This window comes from Equus asinus, chromosome 8 (genome assembly GCF_041296235.1).
Source record: "Equus asinus isolate D_3611 breed Donkey chromosome 8, EquAss-T2T_v2, whole genome shotgun sequence".
NCBI classification, from domain to species: domain Eukaryota; kingdom Metazoa; phylum Chordata; class Mammalia; order Perissodactyla; family Equidae; genus Equus; species Equus asinus.
In genome coordinates, this window is record NC_091797.1 from 92,895,642 (window position 1) to 92,917,810 (window position 22,169).

The window sequence follows — 22,169 nt, forward strand, 5'->3', positions numbered from 1 at the left end:
CACACATGTCCAAGGGGTTTCCTCCTCTCTAAATGGAGATGATGATGCAAAACCTCCCTGCCAGGGGTGTGGTGAGATATAAACACAGAGAAAGTGTGAATCCAGTCCCAGCACAGAGTGAGAGGGAAGACGTGTCAGCTACTTGATTCTCACACACACGTCTCCTCCTGCTTTGATCTGGTCACTGCCCTCCATCAGGGAAGACTGTCACAGGCCAGCCTGGAGCAGAGCCTGGACGTGGGAACCACACCTTGGAGAGGCCCAGGTGCGGACACCAGGTCATGAGGCAGGGCTGTGCCCAGGCATCTGCCACCAGAGGCCCCATGGCTTCATTTGTCCAATGCAGCTCGGGTCCTTTCTGCCCACCCACCTGAGCACTGACCTGCTTCATAGCAAGCACAGCGCTGGGCGGGCATGATGGGGAGCAAGACAGCTCCTGGCCCCCAGGAACATGAAACCCAGGGGAAGGAGATTAAATGACGTCCTCAGATAAGCAATGATCATTGATCTAGTACTCCTTATACAGGTTTAAATAGAAACATAGGGGCCGGCCCTGTGGCCCAGTGGTTAAGTTCTCGCGCTCTGCTTCAGTGGCCCAGGGTTTCGCTGGTTTGGATCCTGGGTGTGGACATGGCACCACTCATCAGGCCACACTGAGGCGGCGTCCCACATGCCACTCTAAACTAGAAGGACCCACAACTAAAAATACACAACTATGTACTGGGGGCTTTGGGGGAAAAAAAGGAAAAACAAAATTTTTAAATAGAAACATAAAGAAGCATGGTATTTGAAATATATTCGACAGAAATTGGAAAAAACATAAAAATGAAATCATCTAGCTAAATGAGTACAGGACAATCACTTGTTGGTCAAAGTTTTGGCAGGATGCTCATGAGCTGTGAAGGCTGCCGCTGAGTGCGTAGTAGAGGCAGAAGAACAGAACCATTGTGTGAGGGAACCAAGCGCACTGGCGGGAAAACTACAACAAAAGCAGGGGCTGTCATTACTGGTCCCTCAAATTACCTGTTGTACAATCTGCCCCTCACCCATCAACTCCCCCGAGAGGTCATTTTATTAATGGAGACCATTCGAGCACTGCGTGCTTCGAGCTGTGGAACAGCAAGACATCGACTGACCGGCACAAATCAGGACCCAGTCTTAGTCCCGCTACACGGCAGGTGCCCCAGTGCCAACTAGCGAGCCTACCTGGATCTGCCTGAAGCCCATGGTGATGGGAGCAGCAGAGGTGAAACCTTTAATGACTGATGGGGCAGGAGATGAAGTCCAGCAGGAACCCTGGCCGGCCAAGGGGAATGCCGAGGTGGTCACAGCTTTGCCTCATCCCAGAGGACATGGGTGGACGTGGGCTGGGAGAGTGGTATGGGAGGAATTAGGGCTAAAGACTGGTGGATCACACACCCTGTTTGGGCTGGTTTGGGAAGCAGGAAATGGAGGCTAGGGCCTGAGGCCATGAGCACTTCTCCAAGTGTCCTGGCCTCTCAGGAGAATAGGGTAGGCATGAGGGGGACCCCCCACACACACACACAGGGACAGCCCTTGGAATGCAAAGAAGGAAATGCTGACGTCAGGGACATCCCCAAGAGGCAAGTGCCTTGGGACCCCAGGAAGAGCAGAACTCCAGCCCCTACCATGGCAGGAAGGCCCGAGAGTCCTACCCAAGAGCAGGAGCCCCAGGGCTCACTGCATGCAGCCCCATAAGCAGGCCAGCAGCACAGCACAGGCGGGCTCAGGGAAGGTGTAGCAGGAGACCAGGAGGGACATGACAACTGTGGGGCCCAGAGTCACATCCCAGGAGGTGTCCAGGACAAACTACAGGAAGCACCCATGAAGGCAGAGTAGAGGCTGTACTGTTGGGGAGAGAGGGATGAGCACCCAGGAGGCAGGCAGCACCCTTGGCGTCCCTGGTGTAGATGTCTGAGCACAGGGGTCTGTGTTGTCCATTGTATACTTTGGGCACAACAGCGCACACAGGCAGGGTAACTGCTCACCCTCTATTATCCATGAGTGTGACCTGCAGGGATCAGGGGACCTCTTTTCTACCCACACCCAACTGGGGCCTCGGGTGCTACCTTCGGGAGAACAAAAGACTGTGTTCTGATGTGCGAGTCTGAGAAATTGTTCTCAGGGCTATGGTGAGTTGTCTTGCTGGCTCCATCACACAATCCACAACTAGCTCAATGCCTGTGTGTGACAAGTGTGACAAGAGTAGTGACAGACGTGTGTGTCCACCCAAAGGTAGTCACATGCTCGAGAGTGTAAACCAAGGCTCCTTGGCTCCCATGGGGCTGGATCCCTGGGCGCCCCACTTGTCTAGAGGGGATATTGCACATTTCTACTCTGCTTCTGGGTGGGTACTGAGGCCCGCAGTGGAGTCAGGGCCTGGGGAGGGATGCAGCCAGCAGCAGGGGCAGACATCTCCCCTGGGGCGGGAGTCAGGCCACCTCAGCACAGGCCAGCACCTGGGGGATGACCTTGAGCCTGACCGAGAGCCCAGTGATGAAGTCCATCTTCAGCCACTGCACAGAAGAGTCCAGCAGCCCGTCCAGGATGGTCAGCCTCCTCTGCACAGCCTCAGGGGAGCATCAGCCAGCTTGCAGGAGTCTGAGGGTCTGGCCTGACCCAGCACCTTCACAGAAGAGGACATGCCTGGGGTGGGCATGGGGGTGACACACATCAGCAGTCAGGGTCCGGGCCTCAGAGAACCCAGCAATAGGGCGCGGGTCCAGAGGCATCAAGACAGGCACAATCTGTCTCCCTTCCAGGGGGTCTGAGCCAGATGGGTTAAATCTCCTCCCCTCCCCCCTGCCTTGGTGCTCTGAGAGAGGAAGCCAACAAGTGTGTAGATGGGGCCTCAACCAAAGGTGGAGCGCACCTCCACTACCACTCTCACCCCACCCCCACCTCGCCGTCCCCTGCTCACTGCTCTCCCGGAATCCCACCTGTCCAAACCCTAGACTCCCTCTCTCCCTCCATCTACGCTGGCCCAGAAGAATATGTTGAACGATTTCTCAGTGAGAAGCCTAAACACTAATTAGACTCAAGGTTGCTGCTCCGGGGAGAATTCGTTTGGGCCTTTTTTTCCTCCCCAGAGAATTTAACGGGGAGCAGTGCAGAGAGAAGCAGCGTCCAGGGGCACCCTCATCTGGCTGGCGGGGAGTGGGTGGGGGAACCGGAGGTCCTGAGGGATCAGAAGCTTTCCCAGTGTGCACCATGGGGGGCTCCACCCACTGAGGGGGACTGCAGTGCTGTGCGGGGCGTCTCCCAACTGAGGACACGCCTTAGCCCAACCCCCACCTGCGGCATTCGCTTTCCTAGAGAGGCCCCAGGGGTTCTAGCTGGTTCTCAGAGAAAGTCTTGGTTAATTCAGGGTGCGCAGCATCCTCTAGGATCCTGGCGCCCCCTGCCGCAGAACCGGCCCCAGACCACCCCTCACCACGGCCCGGGAGAGACAGCTCTGGGCAGAACTTGGCCCCACCCCCGAAGCCGCTTGTCCCGAATTCGGGGGTCTGAGGGAGGGGACGCCACACCGGCTGACAGTCCGCGGCCCGCTGGCCCTAGCAAGACCGAGGGCAGCGGCGACCTTGGTGGGACGCAGTGGATGGGGAGCGGGGGTCCCTGCTGGACGCTCGCGACCCTCAGACCCCGCACCGCCCCTCGCGTCGGCTCCCCCCAGGGACCACGCCCCATCCCTGGCCGCTCGCCCACCGCCCCGGACTCAGCAGTCGCCGCAGCTTGGGGTCTCCGGCTGTCCCGGTGTCAGTGTCCGCAGGAACCCGAGAAAGAGTGGGGACGAAGGGCGGGACCGGGGCGAGGACATACAGGGGCGAAGGCTGACGCCCACGGACCTCGGGGCGGGGCCTGTAACGAACTTCCCCGCTGGGCGGGCCCAGGACCCGGAGCCGCCTCCGGGCCCCTGCAGGCCCCCCCTCGGGAAGTGCTGCAGATCCTTGGTGAGTGCGACCCCAGCGACCACCGCCACCCCTGGCACCGCCCTCCATGGCCTCCTGTGTCGCTCCTAGAAGCGGCCACTCGCCCCTCGCCACCAGCTGCTGCCATGCAGCTTCCACTGCCGTTCCTGTCCTGTCTCCCCTATCTGCTGCCGCCAGACTCTTCGTGGTCGTGGTCGGCTCCTTGTAGAGGCAGGCAGGGGCGGCCTCGCCCACTGCGGGGTCTGCAGATGTAGGCCCTCAGCATTGAGCACTCTACTTCTGTCCCCTGCTCTGACCCTGCACTACCTTTAGCAGCCTGGGTTAACCCTGCGGACCCCCGGCTCGGGAGGCGTGTGGCTTTGCAGAACCTGGGGATCCACAGATCCCAGAAGAGATGCCACAAGAGGGGCTGGTGCCCAAGTCCCCAGAGACCAGCCAGGGTGCCATGGGGCTGTCATCTCCTCCCCAGCGGTTTTTTAGACCCCAGAGCCCTGTGGCTCAGATCTCCTCTTGGCTAAAGTGCGCAGCCCCCACAACCCACCCGTCCTCTTCCCCAACCCTATCTCCTCACAGAAACCTCAAGTTCCTCCAGAGCCTTGCTGTTCACGAGACTTCCGCTGATGGGGATGTTTCCAGAGACAGCAGGGCCCCAAGTGACGGTGGCAGCAGAGGCAGCAGCAGTTACAGCCTTAGAAGAGGAGGGCCTCTGCATGGGGGTGTGCCAGGACCCGCGGAGGGAGGCTGGCTAGTCTGTCTGTCCCAGGAGACTGTCCCCGTGGCATCTGTACAAATACAGATGTTCAACCAGAATGCCAGGACACGACCTGTGATACTCAGGAGGCAAACATAATCAGTAAATTCCTGCAAAATAAAAGTGGATACTGGGCATTGCCATAAATCCTATCAGGGAGAATTCAAGAATATTAGAATTCTTCCATGAGTTTAGTATTTATGGCTCGAAAACTGCTGCCGCATTAGAAAGTAAATATCCACAAACTTAGAAATAGTAAATTTAATTTAAAGATCATTGCGGTGGGCAGAAAACACTTTTTTCATATGAAGCTTCAGAAGAGCCACAGTTAATGAGGAAGACAATTTTAAAATTAATATTCCATGTAATTGAAGAAACAGTGATAAAACGAATAAAAAGGCATTTTGAAGTATATACAAATGTGGAGTCCACTTTCAGTTATTTATACAACCTCCGCAAGTTATGGGAAATGTCAGGGGAAACGTGAAAATGACAAAGTATAAATTTACATTTAAAATTAAATTCAGATGACATGAAATTGATTTGTTTGAAAAGTTAGATCTTTTTAGAAAAATTGTTCCACAAGGATCATCAGCTCTAGTTGAAATAAAATTTACATTTTGAAATAATTTATCAGAAATCCATCCAGTGTTGTCATAGCCCATAAAACACTCTTCATGGCTCCACTGGTGTTTGTACCAGCAAAAGATCCTTCTCATCGTCATAAATTAACGTGATTTGCAATCTTGCATTTGCCAAGAGCAACTGATATTGCTTTCAACTACATCAATTAACAATAGAAGTTGTTAAAAGTATACATTTTCATGATGTAGGGGAGGAAGACATTTCCTCTACTCTCTCTGGGTTCGTCTGGCTGGAGAACAAATTAAATTCACATGAGACAGAACAGCAGGAGAAAATTAAACAAAGCTTTATCTAAAATTTGAGGACCATGGTCCGGGGCCTTTCCCGAAGGAAGAAAGGGCACTGAAGAAGTGGGGTGCACAGAGTGCTTATATACCCCCAAACAGGATGTTTCACATAGGATTGAAATGTCCCTTTTACAATAGTTGCGAGACTGCTCTGTCGGCACAGCGATTGATGGAAACAGCAGATAGGTCTGCTGTCTCGGTGAACACAGCAGGGTGGCAGGTCTGTTGTCCGAGCTGGGTGGTCACAGGTGAGCTGGGTGGTCCAAGGTGAGTGCAGCAATCAGTTCCTAGCCTAAGGAAAGATGCTTATCCCTAAGGAAATGCCAATGGGGGGGGGGGGGGGTGGCGATTTGCATCTTTCTCTTAAGGTCATTTGTTCTTGCCATAGTAAATGTTTAAAGCAGACATACAGTGTGTGCTCAATGGCCACAGTCAGGCCCTTTTGGAAAAAAGCAAAGTCAGGCCGGATTAGGTTTATACCAAATGGCTTCCTCACGTACTCCAATATATCCTATTGCTTGCCGTTTCTATTTGTCAATGTACACATGGGAGTTGCTCAGCTTGCCAAGATGGCCGAAACCACCACCCCAACCATCATATCCAGCTAAAGACAAAGGAGGATGTTGGGAGTGGGCAGAGTCAGTTACAGGAGGTTACCAGACAAGCACAGTAAACAAATGCAGATTTAAGTCCTTGCCTTCCCCATTAATTAAGAGTTTCTAGAGACAAGGTCATCTCCCCTTTTTCCTGGTACAGAGAGGGAGATATCTTTAGAGATGGAGATTTCCTTTACAATGTAAATGTCTCTTACAAAGGGTAAGTAAATTCTACTTTTCAGTTGCTTTCCTGTCTGAAAAGTAACCAGCCTCAAATAATCATGCCACAGAGACATATCTTGGGGGTGGCCAATTCCAGGCCCCCACAATGACATAATTAATTAATTTGCATAAAAGTGATCTATTTAGATATAATATGATCTATTTAGATATAATATTATGATCTTATTTAGATATAATATTGAGATCTATTTAGATATAATATTGAGAAAGCGTCATGTATTATATAAAGTAAGACACTGAAAATAAATTTGTTGTTCCTCGTGTCTTTTTCACTCATTATCTTTTATAAGTAATAAAATATTTTAAAAGAAAATGCTTTATATTTTAGTAACTTTATTTATTTCCCTCTGCTTTTTGCATAAAGGGTTCTGAATTTTCATTTTGCAATGGACCCCACAAAATATGCAGCCAGCCCTGCAGCTGTGTGAAAGGTTTCCATCCCTCCTATAAGACAGCTTTAATGAGTGGACAAAGGCTGTAGCCAGCAGAGGGGCCTTGGGTCCAACCACATGCAGTGACACAGACTAACCTGAGCCATTGAGTGGGGCCCTGCCCTGCTGCACCCTCGCTCATCTGAGGAGTCCATGCCAGGATACCCCTGCCAAGGGCAGCATGGACCTGTGACTGGCAGGCCTGCCAAGGCAAGCCACACCCAGCAGTGGGAAGACACACTGTCCACAGCAAACTGCCCTGCTTTATCCCTGGAGGGCAGGATGGAGGGCAGAGGAGACGTGGCGACAGCAGAGGGGCCTTTTAAACCTGAAATGCCTAAGAAATCCCAGTGTTCAGTAGATTATTTTTTTGCCTTAAGCACAAATAGAAACTTGAAATAGGGATTAACAGAATTTACTAGAAAACGAAGGAAGATATGTTTGCATACTTAGTTTTGCCGCAGAGGCAATCCATGTGTAATACAATGTTTCTAATTGTGCTCCTTGTACCATGGGATCTTGTGGGAGGCAGGGTAGCCCTGGGGAGAGGGGAGGAGGAAAGAGGTCATTATAAAAGGGGAGGGGAGGTGGAAGGAGTTTATAATAAAAGGCTTATAGTCCAGAAGGATGTAAAATGAAAATTTATGTCTCCCCTGTCCCTACCCAGAGGTATTGTCTAAAAGCATTTCCTTGGGCACAATTCCATAAATTTTCAAGGCACATTCAAAGATATCTGTATCTCTAGTTGTGCTATGTGGGACATGGCCTCAGCATGGCCTCATGAGTGATGCCATGTCCACACCCAGGATCCAAAGCGTGGAAACCCTGGGCCGCTGAAGTGGAGTGCGTGAACCCAACTACTTGGCCATGGGGCTGGTCCCTCTTTTTTGTTGTTGTTTAATACTTTTAACCCCACTGGGGATTTTGCTATGTGGAGTTCTTCAACTTGCTCCATTGACTGAGTAAGGCATCTTGGACGGCTTCCAATGTCCCTCCATTTGGGAGATCCTCACTGGGTCATTGACTTCCCAATTGAGTTCCTTCTTGACAGCTGTTCATGTTTCCTTATGTCAATTTAAAAGGCAAATTTGCCAGTTACTTTACCCTTGTAGGGAGGAAGACAATTCCTCTACCCTCTAGGTCCTTCTGGCTGTCTAAGAATTAAATTGACATGAGACAGAATAACAGGAGAAAAACAAACAAAGCTTTATAACATGTATACGTGGGAGAAACCCAGGAAAACCGAGTAACTTGCCAGAATGGGCAAAGCCACCAACTTAAATATCATTTTTAGCTAACGACAACGGAGGATGTTGGGGGTAGTGGTTTGGGACTTCAAGGGGGAGGAAGTCAGTTTACATGGAGGTGGAAATGCAAATGGGCCAACTATAGACAATGTGACCTGAGAGACACATTTTAAATCACACTACAGTTCTCTTACTATTAGCTCCTTCCTGGAACAGGCCTTCTATCTTAAATTCTTTTAGGCAGTTGGGGGGAAGGTCAAAGTTTCTTTCAGAGTCTTTTTGTCCTTGAAAAATACTCAAGCCAAAGAGACATTTTGGGGTGGCCAATTCTGATTTCCCACACCCTCAAAACAAGTTTACTCAGGAACAGCCCAAAGAATTCCAATTCCTGATGTGCATGCTGTAGCGAAACACAAACAGATCTGGAAAACAAAGGAGGGGAACTTGTTTTTATAAAGAAAAGGGGGAGTGCAGGAGCTGTTCTAAACTAAAGGCAGTTGGGGGAAAGTAGCAATTCAGGGTGGGGGCTTCTCACTGGCTGGGCTGTTGCCTGGCGGGGAGAGAAATCTTTCAACAGTAAAGTAGTTTTACTTCCTGTGGGAAATGCAAGCATGTGTCTCTTCCTGTTTGGAGTAATTGATGATGTGTGATAGGGTGTGAGGGCTCCCCTTACAGGCCTTCCTGACTCCAATTTAGTTAAGGTTTCTTTTATTAATTTCCACACTAACGTTTCATGTTTTGGGCAAGGGTAAAATGAAACTAGATCTTTGATCTCCTTTGCCAGTGTATTTGCAGGAAACACCGTAAGTCATGAAATCCCTGGGCCCTTGGGAGCATGCAGGTCCAGTACTGACACACCGGGCCAATGGCATTTCAGAGACACTGGCCGCTCTGATGCCCATTCAGGCAGGACGTTTGTCACCACAGCAACTGGGACTTGCCTGTGCCTTCTGCAGAGACAGGAAGGGCCTCCATCCCTGAGCACCTCCTGTGGTGGCTCCCCCTGCATCATGTCATCTCAACACTTGCATGTCCTCTCTACATCCCTCTCCTTGCCAGCTCCACTTGGTCCCCTCCCCTCCCTGCCTGCACTGTCACAGCACCACTGGCTGCCTCCCTGGCTCCACCCTCCTGCCCTTCAGGACCACCAGGCCCTTACCCATGTGGGACCAGCTCCTGGTCCAGGTGTCATCCAGACCATGGCCGCCTCCTTCAACGCTTTCAGTGGCCCCATGTTGAGTGTGGGCTCCTCTCTCTGCATCAATTTTAGCCACTTGTGTATTAGGAGAAATTAACCTTCTCGTCTATCTTTCCAAGTTCACTGGCACAAAGTTATTTACAACAAAATCTCATATAATTTTTTAACATCTGCAATTATTGACCCTTTTCTCCCTAACTTAATTTATGCCTTTTTTCTCTTGATATTTTTGCTAGAGATTTGTTCATGTCATTCGTTTAGCTGAGGCCCTTCATTTTATTTTCCTCTTTCATAAATATCTGATCTTTATTCTCCTTTCACTAGCTTTAGGATAATGTAAAATGTGACCACTTAAATAATGCAAATTCCATTCTAATTATTTACTGAACATGTTTAAAACTATATCCAAATTTCAAAAACCTCAAATTAAGGTTCCTAATGGATCCCTCTGTAACAGAGTGTTTCATCTTGAGGTCACACGGAAATCAAAGTCAAAAGCAGAGAATGCCTTCAAAGAAAAGTCTTTTCTTTTTTTCCTTAGTTTATTCTATTGTGAGAGGAAAAGGAAGAGAGATGAGGAAGGAGCAACGAGGGGCTTTTGACCTTCTGTTTCTGGAGCGCTGAGGTCAACTGGAGAATCAGGAAGGGCCATGGGTGACAAACAAGTTCACAGGACACAGGGTCTCCCAGAGATGTCTCAGGTTTGATCCTCCGAGGTCAGCTTGCCCCAGGGGTTGATTTCCTCAGCTGCATGGAGTCCTGGATCTGGTATGAAAATCTCTCTGGCACAGGCTTTGGATCCTCAGCCAGGGGGCGACTCTCCTGGGAGGGCTGAAGCCCGTCCTTGGGGAGGGGCCCCGACAAGCGTTTCCCTCCTGGGGTCCCCTCCCAGAGCCCAGGCTCCCTTCAGAGCTCTCCTGGCATCTGAGAGTTGCTCGCCCAGCAGAGCTGACTCATGCTTTAGAGCAAACCTGCCCTGTTTAAAATACCTGTGGCTTCTGTCACCTGAACTTTTTCTCCTTCATGCTGATCTCTATGTTGTGACTTTTCTGCAAAGATTTTCTGATATTCTTGTGATATATTTAAAGATCTCATTCTAACACCACCTCTTTCTCGGCACTTTTCCTGATTTTCTCCAGTTTGGTTAGTTATTTCCTTGTACATGTTGCTTTAATGTGCTTTTTTTTTTTTTTTGAGGAAGATTAGCCCTGAGCTAACTGCTGCCAATCCTCCTCTTTTTTTGCTGAGGAAGACTGGCCCTGAGCTAACATCCATGCCCATCTCCCTCTACTTTATATGTGGGACACCTACCACAGCATGGTGTGCCAAGCAGTGCCATGTCCGCACCCGGGATCCGAACCGGCGAACCTGGGCCGCCGAAGCAGAACGGGTGCACTTAACCACTGTGCCACCGGGCCGGCCCCTTAATGTGCTTTTTGAAATATGCTAATAATTGTAACATTGGTGGTGGAAATAATAACAATACCTGTGCGTTACTGAAGCCTCTTCCTGGGCCGGGCCCTGTGCTGTGATCCAGGTGTTCACCTGTGAAATCTTCATGATCCTCTGAAGTAGGTACAATTATTATCCCCACTGAGCCAACGAGGACACTGAGGCTTAGAGAAGTGCAGTGGCTGTGCAAGGACATCCACCGGGTAAGAGTCCAAGCCTGAGTCGGAGTCCGGTTGGTCTCTGGGTGGAGCCACTAGCAGACACGGTGCCAGGTGCTAGGAATACGGGGTCAAGGGAAACACACCCCGGAGAAGTTAAGAAGAATGTGCACCTGAAGAAGCATATCCTCAAGCAAATTCCCTGGAAAAGACAATCCCTCAGGAACCAATCCACAGAAATTCATTCATTTCTTCAGCCAATACTCACTGAGGCCCTACTGTATGCCAGGCTCTGTGCTGGGTGCTAGGGACACAGGGCTCTACCCTCAAAGTTCCCAGTGGAGAGGACACATGACAAACCAACAGAGAATGGGTCTGTCTTATCATCCCTGTATCTCCAAGTCCCACCCAGTGCCCAGCACATAGTAAGAGCTCAATAATTAGCACCTGCCTTGGGCAGTGGGACAGTGTGACAGTGTGGTTGGTGGTCATATCTTTGGCATTTGGAATCTGGGAAGCCATGATTTGAACCCAGCTTGTCCACTTCTGTGCTGTGTGACTCTGGGCAGGTCACACCATCTCTCTGAGACTCAATTTCCTTGTGCATAGGATGGAAACTTACATCACAGGGGTCTATGCGGGTTTCAGGAGCTAACCTGTGAAGAGAGCTTGGTACACACTGAGTGTTCAACAATTTACAGCTATTGGAGTGAATGTTGTCACTATGATGTCAAAGAGCCTGGCAAACACTCCGGTCTCCACGCACCTCCTGGAAAATGAGAAGGACTGACCAGATGACCTCTCTATCTTGTCTGCACTAGGATCCAGGAATCAGAGATGGTGGTGCCTTAGGCAAATGTAGAGCAGCCTCCAGCTCCTAACATCTGTGAGTCTGTTCAGCCGCTATCCTAAGGGCAGGCTTTGGAGGTTGAGTGACTGGTCACACTCAGATGCCGCTGAGTCCTAGGTCTCTTAAACACTAAATTACATCACCTCCTGGGATTTTGAAAATCTCATCCTTGACAGTCGCTCAGGGCCATGCACTTCTGAACTGGGACATCTGAGGATATATGAAATCTCTTTATTTTACAGAAGCACCACTTGGGGCCCAGAGAGGTCTAGTGATTTGCCCAAAGTCACACAGCAAATTGAAGACAGACTTGAAGCTCAACCTCCTGACCCAGAGACAAGGCTTCCCCAGGACATCAAGCCCCAGCCTCTGACACCCTGGAGGAATCCCTGGATCTTGGCAGCCTAAGGAAGCAGCTCCCAGCCTGGCCGCAGGTCAGAATCTCAAGCAAAGGCAGGAGGTTCTCAGACTCCCACCTTATGCTCCAAGCGCTGTCCAAGAGCCACACAGCAATGCTGTTCCCCAGGGGCAGACACCCAGCCCAAGCAGGCAATTACAGGCCAGGGGAACATGTCCCACCTTCAGGTCATGGCCAGAAGCACCTCCACACCTGCTTCACTGACCAACCCGTCCATCCAGATGACCCAGCCCTACGCTGGAACTCCAGTGAGGCAACATGATGCCATCTAGGGGGCTGTGACCACAGGGGTGGCTCCAAAATGATTCTCAGAGACCAGGTGGCCTCTTTGGATCATGCTTTTCATTAGAAGGAAAAATAATCTGGCTAAACTCACGAGCTATGTGCTGAGCTTGGCAGAGCCTCTGGGGGCCTGGAGTGTGGGGGGACCCCCACATCCTCAGAGCTGGGGATGAGAATGCCAAGAGCCCCGACCTGACTGTCCATCCCAGTCCCTTTTCTGCACAAAGTTTGTACCTCCCCAGGCTCTGATCTGAATCGTCTCATGGAGCAGCAAAGAAAACTTCCCCCAAATCTTGTGCTCATCTAAGGAGCCACAAGGAATGGGAAGTGATACCTGCCTCTCCTAGTATCTCCGCCAAGGAGGTGAGTGGCTCCTGAGATGATACTGGAAGGGCTTGTATCGAGGTGATCTGGCTGAGTGTGTCTCCCGCCCCCAGTTCTCTCTCCTTCTCCTTACACACATACACACACACGCAGGCACACACACATGCCAGAATGGACATGAGCAAGCCTACAAAGCACTCTGCACAAAGCCCATCACTTGTGCAGCCCTGGATGCTGCCAGGTGACAAGAAACCTCTTTCACCAGAGAATCACCCCGACAAACACCTTGTAAAGTCAACTTGAAAGTATGACCAGCTCCTTCTCCCTGGGAACTTTCAACTGGCCAAGAAGGGGGTGAATCATGAATCAAATTAAAGGGACCCACTGCCTTCCCCTGGCCCCCTCAGCCTGAGAAGGCCTGGAGTGCCTCCCCATGGAGTTCCAGCGGGATGCCTGGAGGAAGGACTCTGGGATGAGCCAGAAAGTCCTCTGCCAGAGGAGAGAAAGTTTGTCAGTTACCCAGAGCTGGGCTGTCCGCACTCTGGGTTCTTTACTCTCCTGGTTCTGGTTGCTGAACTCCCAGCCTGCAGAGAAGTGGCTGGAAACTGGATGCCCAGAGAGGGGTCAGGAATACTTTCACTTATGAAGCCCTCTTACCAGGTCCAGGCCCCTCAGCCCTTACCTGAGGAGGTCTCAGCCACTTGCAAACTGATAGCAGAGCCCAGCAGGCTCCTGGTGTCTCTCTCTGCAACTGCCGCGTCCCACTCGGCCCGCCTGCTCTGTGGCCGCCTTCCCAGCTGCCAGCTGCTGCAGGGACAAGGAAAGCGGAGTCTTGATTTCCTTTCTAGCCACCGAGGCTCCTCCAGCCAGGCCGGGGCTATTTCTCTGGCTCTGATGCAAGGGGCATCCTCCGCGCCTCCAGCGGGAAAGTGAAAGAGTGTGCGTCCTGGATCGCAGCAGCGGCAACAGCGGTGACTGGAACTACGAGGCGGTGGCGATGCCAGCTGGAGAGCCAGGGAGGAGTGGGAGGCGAGAGGAAGTGAAAGCCGGGCACCTGGGAGCCTGGTGCTCCGGGCAGACTAGCGGGTGGGCAGCACTGTGGATGCCCCGTGACGCGGCGAGGCCCCGCGCACACACCCGCCCCGGAGATGCCCGGACACCGTGAGCTCCCGGCGCGAGCTGCGCTGCGGCTGGCTGGGCGCCGGGCTCAGGCCGCCTCGCCTCTCCCTCGCTCGCTGACTCCCTCGCTGCCTCGGTCGCTGCCTCCCTCCCTCCCCCGGACTTCTCATCTCGGGCCCCCACCGCCAGCGGTCTCAGCCCTGCTCGTCCCTCACACGCACTGCCAGGCACTGCCTACAGCTTTCCTCCTTGCAAGCCACCTGTCCCTCCCTCTGGCCCCCCGGGGAGCTGGGCAGACAGGGTGCCAGGCCCGCTGCGGAGTTTTCTCATCTGTAAAACAGGCTTGGGAGACCCACATCACAGGGTTATTTGGAGAACTAACTGAGACGATTGTGCGAAGTGCTGAGCTGCCTGTCATTGAGTGAGCGCTCAATAAATGAATGGCAGTTTGGTGTTTTGGTATTCAGTTTGTTTTAACAGGCAGTAGGTTTAAGCTGTGTGGCCTCTGGCTGATGGACAGCCTCTGGCGTGCAACGCTTAGTTCCCTCTTGTCCGTCTTGTGGAAACTTGCGTGACTCCAGGACTATGTGAGGCAGATTTTAGTTCCATAAATGGAAGACGTTTTTAACCATTACAGCCGGCCACTCATACAAAGCTTTGTGAACTACCAAGGCTCTGTCACCCTTTTGGGGAAGAGCCCAGACTCTGCAGGCAGACGCATCTGGCTTTATCTCCAAGCTCTGGACAAGCCACTTTACCTCACTGTAACTCTCTTGCTCATTTGTAAAATGGGGACAACACCAAGTATGTAGAGTAGTTATCAGCTTAAATATTTTTAAATTATTTTAAAAAATGGATCATAGTGGTACGGCCACTTTGGAAGACAGTTTGGCAGTTTCTTCCAAAGTTGAATGTGGTCTTGCCAGTCAATCCAACAATGGCACTTCTAGGTATATACTCAACTGTCGTGAACACTAAATGTCCACAGAAAACTTGTGTGTGAATGTTTATAGAGGCTTTATTCATAATTACCAAAATCTAGAAGCAACCAAGATGTCCTTCTATAGGCGAATGAATAAACACACTGTGGTACATCCATACAAGGGAATATTATTCAGCAATAAAAAGAAAGGAGTTATCAAGCCATGAAAATACACGGATAATTCTTAAATGCATATTGCTAAATGAAAGAAGTCAATGTGAAAAAGCTGCATCTTGTAAGATATCAATTTTATGACATTCTGGAAAAGGAAAACTGTAGACAGAAGATCAATGGTCAACAGAGGTTCAATGGCAGGGGGAAGGGCGGGTGGATGAAACACAAGGGGTTTTTTAGGGTGGTGAAGCTATTCTGTACGATACTGTACTGAAGGATATATGACACTATGCATTTGTCAAACCCATAGAATGTCACAGCACAAAGAGTGAATTGCATGCAAATTAACAAAAAACCCCTTAGGAGGTCAATGGAATCCCAGGATGGAATGCAGAATGTGACACAACACAATCTAACAGTTTTACAAATGTGGGAAACAACCTCACTGAAGAGGGTGGGAGAAAAAGGTGATGCTATGAGTAACTTGTCAACGATCAATTGGCCATATATGTCAGAGTTTATTTTTGGTCTCTTAATTCCAATCTATTGGTTTATATGTGTATCTTATGTCCCACTGTTTTGCTCACAGTCACCTCATAGTAAGTTTCAAAGTCAGGAAGTGTGGAGGCCTGCCCCATGGCGTAGTGGTTAAGTTCAGAGAGCTCCACTTTGGTGGCCTGGGTTCACAGGTTCAGATCCCAGGCACAGACCTACACGACTTATCAGCCATGCTGTGGCAGTGACCCACATACAAAATAGAGGAAGAATGGCACAGATGTTAGCTCAGGTGAATCTGCCTCAAAAAAAAAAAATGCTTTGGAAACCATAAAGCGCTGGAAAAATTAAGATGTTGGGATTATAACTGAGGTGATGAAGAATGAAGCCTCTAGACGTTCATCACACAGTATGCCAGCCACCAGCCACATGTGACTATTTAAATTTAAAATAAAATCAGATAAAAATTAAGTCCCAAGCCAGCCCCGATGGCCTGGTGGTTAAAGTTCAGCGCTCTCGTGGCCTCAGTGGCCCGAGTTCATTTCCTGGATGCAGAACCACACCACCCGTCTGTCAGCTGCCGTGGTGCAGCAGTGGCTCACATAGAAGAATTAGAAGGACTTACAGCTAGAATATACGACTTTGCACTGGGGCTCTGGGGAGAAAAAAAAGAGGAAGATTGGCAACAGATGTTAGCTCAGGGCGAATCTTTCCCTAAAATAAAAAAAATTAAGTTCCTCAGTCACAGTAGCCACATTTCAAGGGAAGAGGAAGTGAGTGAACCCACGTGAAGCGCCAGGCATCTCAAGGACCCTTAGGCTCTACCTATGACCAAAAGTCTAAGTTTGTTCATGGTTTATTCTAATCATTTTTCATCTTATTGATTTTGAAAATCTTTTTGTTGAAATATAACAGACATACAGAAAAGTGGACAAATGTGGTGGCCGTGAAATACACCTCTTTGGCCTCCTATAGAGAGCACAGGTGTCAGAACGACATTGCTGACTGCTGCTCTCCCAGCTTCCCAGTTCCCTTCCATTTTCTCTCACAGGCGTTTTCCCAATAAATCTTTTGTGCATCCAATCCTGTCTTGGCATCTGCTTCCTGCAGGACCCAGGTAACACAAACGGTACGAGTAATGGTCCTTAGAGCACTAAACACGTGAAAAGGTGGGCATATGGGACTGGCTCACTTACTGCTTGGCAAGCAAGGAGGGTGCCAGCCCAGTTGGTAGGTGGGGCATAGAGAGTCTGTAGCTCAAGGTGGCAGCTCGATTGCAAAAGATTTCATTGCTGGTGACCTGGGGAAATATCTGAGGGGATGGAAGTGCTGTGGCAGGTACACGGATTACAGCATTTGAAAGATGTGGAGGAAGGTTGAACAATGCCTGCAAAGACAAGAAAGTGGGCTGGTTGTTGCCCAGTTGTGCGGAAGCCCTGTGGAGGGATAATGAGAGACTAGGGCTTGTTAGCAAACCATGACTGGCCAGTTGTGAAAGCCAGAGGGTCCCTGGGTTACCTTACAAGGTAGACTTTATCTCCTGCAGTGGAAGAGCAGAAGTAGCTGAGCAGCTTACTGACAACCTAATTGTTAGAGCAGCAGAGATCCCTGAATGCTTGAATCCTTGACACTTGAATGCTCAGCTTAGGCAAGTCTGTTATGCTAAGATCAGGGCCCAGGTGGGGAAAACCTGGGACCCTGAAATACAGGATGAGGGCATTTACATATTGATTCTGCAGACCCCTCTAAACCCTCTGGGCTTGCAGAGGTGGTCCATTCCTGGTAAGAACAGGTCTTCCATGGTAAGAACTTATGCTGTGCTGGAAGAAGCTGTAGAAATATCCCCTACACACACGCACGCACACACACACACACACACACACACACACACAGATAACAGGCGTCTTTGTCAGGAATTGCCACTCTGTTCTCTCCTGGGTGCCAAGCCAAAAGCTAGGGCTGACGTTAGGAGAGTGGTTACAAAGCTGGGCTCCTTAGTACCCATGGGAATGACACCCCCTTCCCCCCATCTCCAGAGTAATAGGTCAGGTGGTCCAACAAGCGTGGTGCTTAACATCTTTAACAACAAAACAGAGGCAAGAAAGGAGGAGCATCAGGCTGAGTGCAGTTGCCCCTATAAAAAGTCATGATTCTTTGCTCAGTTCCAAGACCTGAACCCGTGTTCAGTTGTGCAACCCGTTGACTCAAGAGTGGCTGGGTCCCTAGGAGACAGGACCCTTCAATACCATGACATGTATGAATTGTGATGATTCCTCCAGTCCTTCCCCAAAGGGACCTATGGCCATTTACTCAGGTGACTAGACACTGGGGAAAGGGAAATACCCAGACATTTTGAGGACTATTGGACAAAGGGCCTGAGATGATATTGATAGTCAGAGACCCAGTGGCCATCATGGACTCCCTGTTAGAGTAGGGGCTTGCAGAGGCCAGGTGATAAATGGAATCCAGCTCACAGTGGGCCCACTGGGTCTGCAGACCCACCCAGTAGTCATTTCCCAAGTCCTGAGCATATAATTGGCATTGATATACTAGTCAGGAGTAATCCCATACCGGGTCCCTGGTCTGCGGGGTGAAAGATCTCATAGTGGGGAAGACCAAATAGAAACCTCTGAAACTGCCCTTGGCCTCAGCCAAGATGGTAAGTCAAAAACAATACTACAGAATTAAAATACAGGCTAAGGACTGGGAAAAAATATTTCCAAATAACGTATCTGATAAAGGTCTTGTATCCAGAACTCTTAAAATGCAATCATAAGAAAATAGTACAGAGATATGAATAGACACTTTCCAAATGACAAACAAGCACCTGAAAAAATGCTCAACATCCCGTGTCATATCAATTAAAAACACAATGAGCTATCACTACACACCTATTAGAATGGCTAAAATTAAAAAGACTGACGATATCCAGTGTTGATGAGGATGTGGATAAACTGGAACTCTCATACACTGCTGACCGGAATGTAACATGGTATCAGCACTTTGGGAAACAGTCAGGCAGTTTCTTTAACATATTTATTTATATATACCTAGTCACTCCATTATTAGATGTTTATCAAAATAAATGATAGTATATGTCCACACAAAGACTTGTAAATGAATGTTCTTGACAGCTTTATTTGTAATAGTCAAAAAGTGGAAAAAAAACAAATGTCCATCAATAGGTGAATGATAAATTGTGGTATATCCATACAATAGAATATTACTCAGCAGTAAAAAAGAACAAACTATTGCTATATAGGGCAACATTGGATGAACATCAAAACAATTATGCTGAATGAAAGAAGCCAGAAAAAAACCACATTACGTACTGAATGATTCCATTTGTATAAAGTTCAGGAAAGTATAATCTAAAGTGACAGAAAGTAGAGCAATGGTTTCCTAGGAATGTAGGAGGTGTGGGGTGAGAGGGAGGCAGGAAGAAACTTTTCAGGGTGAGGGATATGTTCACTATCTTGATTGTGGTGATGGTTTCACAGTTGTATACATTTTTCAAAACTTATTAAATTGTACACCTTAAATATGTACAGTTTACTGTTTGTTAATTTTACCTCCGTGAAGCTGAAATAAAAAGGTTTTAAAAATCAGTGTTGCATCTGGGAGCAGGAGAGAGGGAAAGATGGCAGAAATAAAAGTCCTAAAGGGTGCAGAGGTGGTGGTCTCTATCACATCTTTGTTTTCACAAACCTGGCCTCTTCAGAAACTGGATTGAGGGGCCAGCCCTGTGGTGTAGTGATGAAGTTCCCATGCTCTGTTTCGGCAGCCCAGGGTTCGCCTGTTTGGATACTTGGTGCGGACCTAAGCACCCCTTATTGAGCCATGCTGTGGCAGGTGGCCCACACATAAAGTAGAGGAAGATGGGCATGGATGTTAGCTCAGGGCCAATCTTCCTCAGCCAAAAGATGAGGATTGGTGGCGTATGTTAGCTCAAGGCTAACCTTCCTCAAACAAAACAAAAACAGAAACTGGATTGATTCTGGAGAATAATTGTAGACAACTGTGGACTCAACCAATCAGGAGCTCTGATCACAGTAGCTGTGCTGGAAGTGATGTCATTGCTAGAGCAGATTAATCAATCTTGAGGGGTGTGATACGCTGCCATTGATCTAGTGAGTGCATTCTTTTCCATTCCGCTTAGAAAAGAGAATCAAATAGTTCTCATTCTCATGGAACTAACAACAGTATTCATTTTTTAGAATTCGTTTTAGAATTTTATGTCAGGGATATGTTAACTCTCTTTCCCTCTGTCATAATATGGTTTGGGAAAGATCTGGATTACCTGGACAGCCCACAGAATGTCACACCGATCCGTAATGCTAATACCATGTTGACTGAATAGGAAAGGTAAAAACTCGATAGCAGATCCTGGCTGCAGAGCAAGCAGTGCCCCACGTGGACCAGCAGATCCAGCAGGCCCTATGGTATTAGAGGAGTCAGTGGTGGGAAAGATGCAGTATGGAGCTTATGGCGAAATCCAGTGGGAGAATCACAATGCATCCCTCTGGAACTCTGGGGCAAGGTCACGCCATCCACCACAGAGAATTATACACCTTTTGAGAAATAGTTCCAGGCTTGGTATTGGGTGCTGGTTGAGATAGAACATTTGACCATGAGACACCAAGGGACCAAGTTTGGAACTGCCAATTATGAGTTGGGTTCTTTTGGACCCACCAAGTAATAAAAGCAGATGGACCCTGAAGAGTTCATTGTAAGTATAATCAAGGCCTCATAGGACCAGAGGGCACAAGTAAGCTACCTGAGCAGGGAGCCTAGACCCCTCTGTCGCACACAACAGTTGCTCCAGAATCCCTCCTTAGTTTGTACCTAAAGCTGTATGGAGGTCCTACACGACTAGATAAAGGAGGAGGGAAAACCTCAAGCTTGGTTTATGAATGGGTAGGTTCAGTATACAGGTACAAGGCAAAAATAGACTACAGCTACATTATAGCCACTTTCAGAGTGGTCTTGAAAGACAGTGGAGATGGAAAATTTTCCCAATGGGTGGAGGTGCAAGCAGTCATCTGCTTTATATGGAAGAAGAAGTGGCGCAAGGTGAGAGTATGTATAGATTCCTCGGCAGTGGTCAATGGCTGTCTCATGAAAGGTCTGGAAGGAAAAGCACTAGAATGTAGAGATAAGGAGGTCTAGGGTAGAGATATGTAGATGGACATAAGGATGAAAGCAACAGAGAAAACACTGAGCCCCCAATATGCCAACATTCGTTGAAGAAGCCAACTGGCCACTTGATAGTAATTCAGCTACAATGGACACTTTCTCTCCTGGAAAGGTCATCGGTTTATCCTCACAGGGGTAGATAACGAATCTGGGTATGGGTTTGCCTTTTCTGCCTGCAGAATCTCAGCCAGCACTATCCAACAGCCTATGGAAAGCCTGATCTACAGGCATGGAATCCCACATGTCATTGCATTCAACCAGGGAACTCATTTTACATGTAAGGAGGTGTAGTGGGCCCATGGCCATGGGATCCAGTTGTGTATCACTACCACACCATCCAGAGGCAGCCAGCATCACAGAATGCTGAAACGGCCTTCTAAAAGCATAACTGAAGTGCCAGCTTGGAGGAAACACTCTGCAACAATGGGAAGTCAACCCACTTACTCCCAAACATCCACGGAGGTGATATTATGCTTCCTATTCCTGCAACTCTGGGCTCCGCAGGGTTGGAGATCCTGGTCCTCAAAGGGGATGTGCTTTTTCCAGGGGCCACAGAAAGGGACCCACTGAACTATAAGTTATGGCTGCCACCTGGGTGCTTTGACATCTTTGTGTCCAGGGACCAACAGGCTGGAACAGGAGTCACTCTACTAGGAGGAATAATTGACACTGACCAGCTGGAAGAGGTCAGGCTGCTTTACACAATGGGGATGGGCCAACATGTGCAGAACACAGGGGCGCTGCTGGGGAGCCTCCTGGTATTCCATTGCCCATTGCAACTGTGAATGGGCACATGAAATACCCCTGGCATGAAAAGAGTTAGCACACCAAGGGTTCAGGGCCCTCAGGAATAAGGTTTGGGTTACACCACCAAGTAAGCCATCAAGACGGCTGAGGTGAGAGTGAAACTGGCAGAGAATCAGCCATTGATGATTAAGTAGCTAGGAACTAAAGTTGTTTTCCTTTTTGCAATTACTGATTATAGCTTTTAGCTGTTTAACCCACCCATCGTTAACTGTGCTGCTTAGGCATATGCTGACTCCCAGTAGGCTCCTATAGATAACATCTCCCTGGAGCCTGGGTCTCCATGGTGATGGGTGTATGAGCTGTTTTTCAGGAATTAGAACTCCTTGTCCACTTCAGGCTGGTTGAGAACACCAACCCATCAACTGGGCCCACACAGATGTCCAGTAGGTGAGCTTGTGATGTCAAGAAGCTGAAAAGTCCACCCTCAGATCACGCTAACGCTGCCATTTTGTGAACATGGGTCCTGTGAAGAGGCATGGAGTCTGACTACGCTGGCGCAGATCATCGATGACCACCTCTCCCCACCTCCAATCACCTCTCTCCACATTTCAGACCACCTTACCCCCATCCCATAAATATCCCTGAGTCTCTATTTTCAGGGAAGCAAATTTGAGCCTCGTGCTC

The 22,169-nt window shown here is 49.1% G+C and overlaps 2 long non-coding RNA genes across 3 annotated transcripts; both read right to left on the reverse strand.

Moving 5' to 3' along the window:
- Positions 1-760: 760 nt before the first annotated feature.
- LOC106827052 (uncharacterized) lies at positions 761-3,861 on the reverse strand. Its single transcript, XR_006531416.2, has 4 exons — positions 3,727-3,861; positions 2,481-2,667; positions 1,207-1,367; positions 761-979 (listed from the first exon to the last, which is right to left on the reverse strand). It is a non-coding gene; the product is annotated as an uncharacterized lncRNA (long non-coding RNA).
- A 6,022-nt stretch (positions 3,862-9,883) lies between these two features.
- Positions 9,884-14,016, reverse strand: LOC139045946 (uncharacterized). Of its 2 annotated transcripts, XR_011505441.1 has the most exons (5): positions 13,887-14,016; positions 13,515-13,639; positions 10,835-11,160; positions 10,660-10,716; positions 9,896-10,113 (listed from the first exon to the last, which is right to left on the reverse strand). It is a non-coding gene; the product is annotated as an uncharacterized lncRNA (long non-coding RNA). The 2 variants fall into 2 exon arrangements; XR_011505442.1 differs by lacking the exons at positions 10,660-10,716; positions 13,887-14,016 and having other exon boundaries at positions 9,884-10,113; positions 13,515-13,650.
- Positions 14,017-22,169: the final 8,153 nt, after the last annotated feature.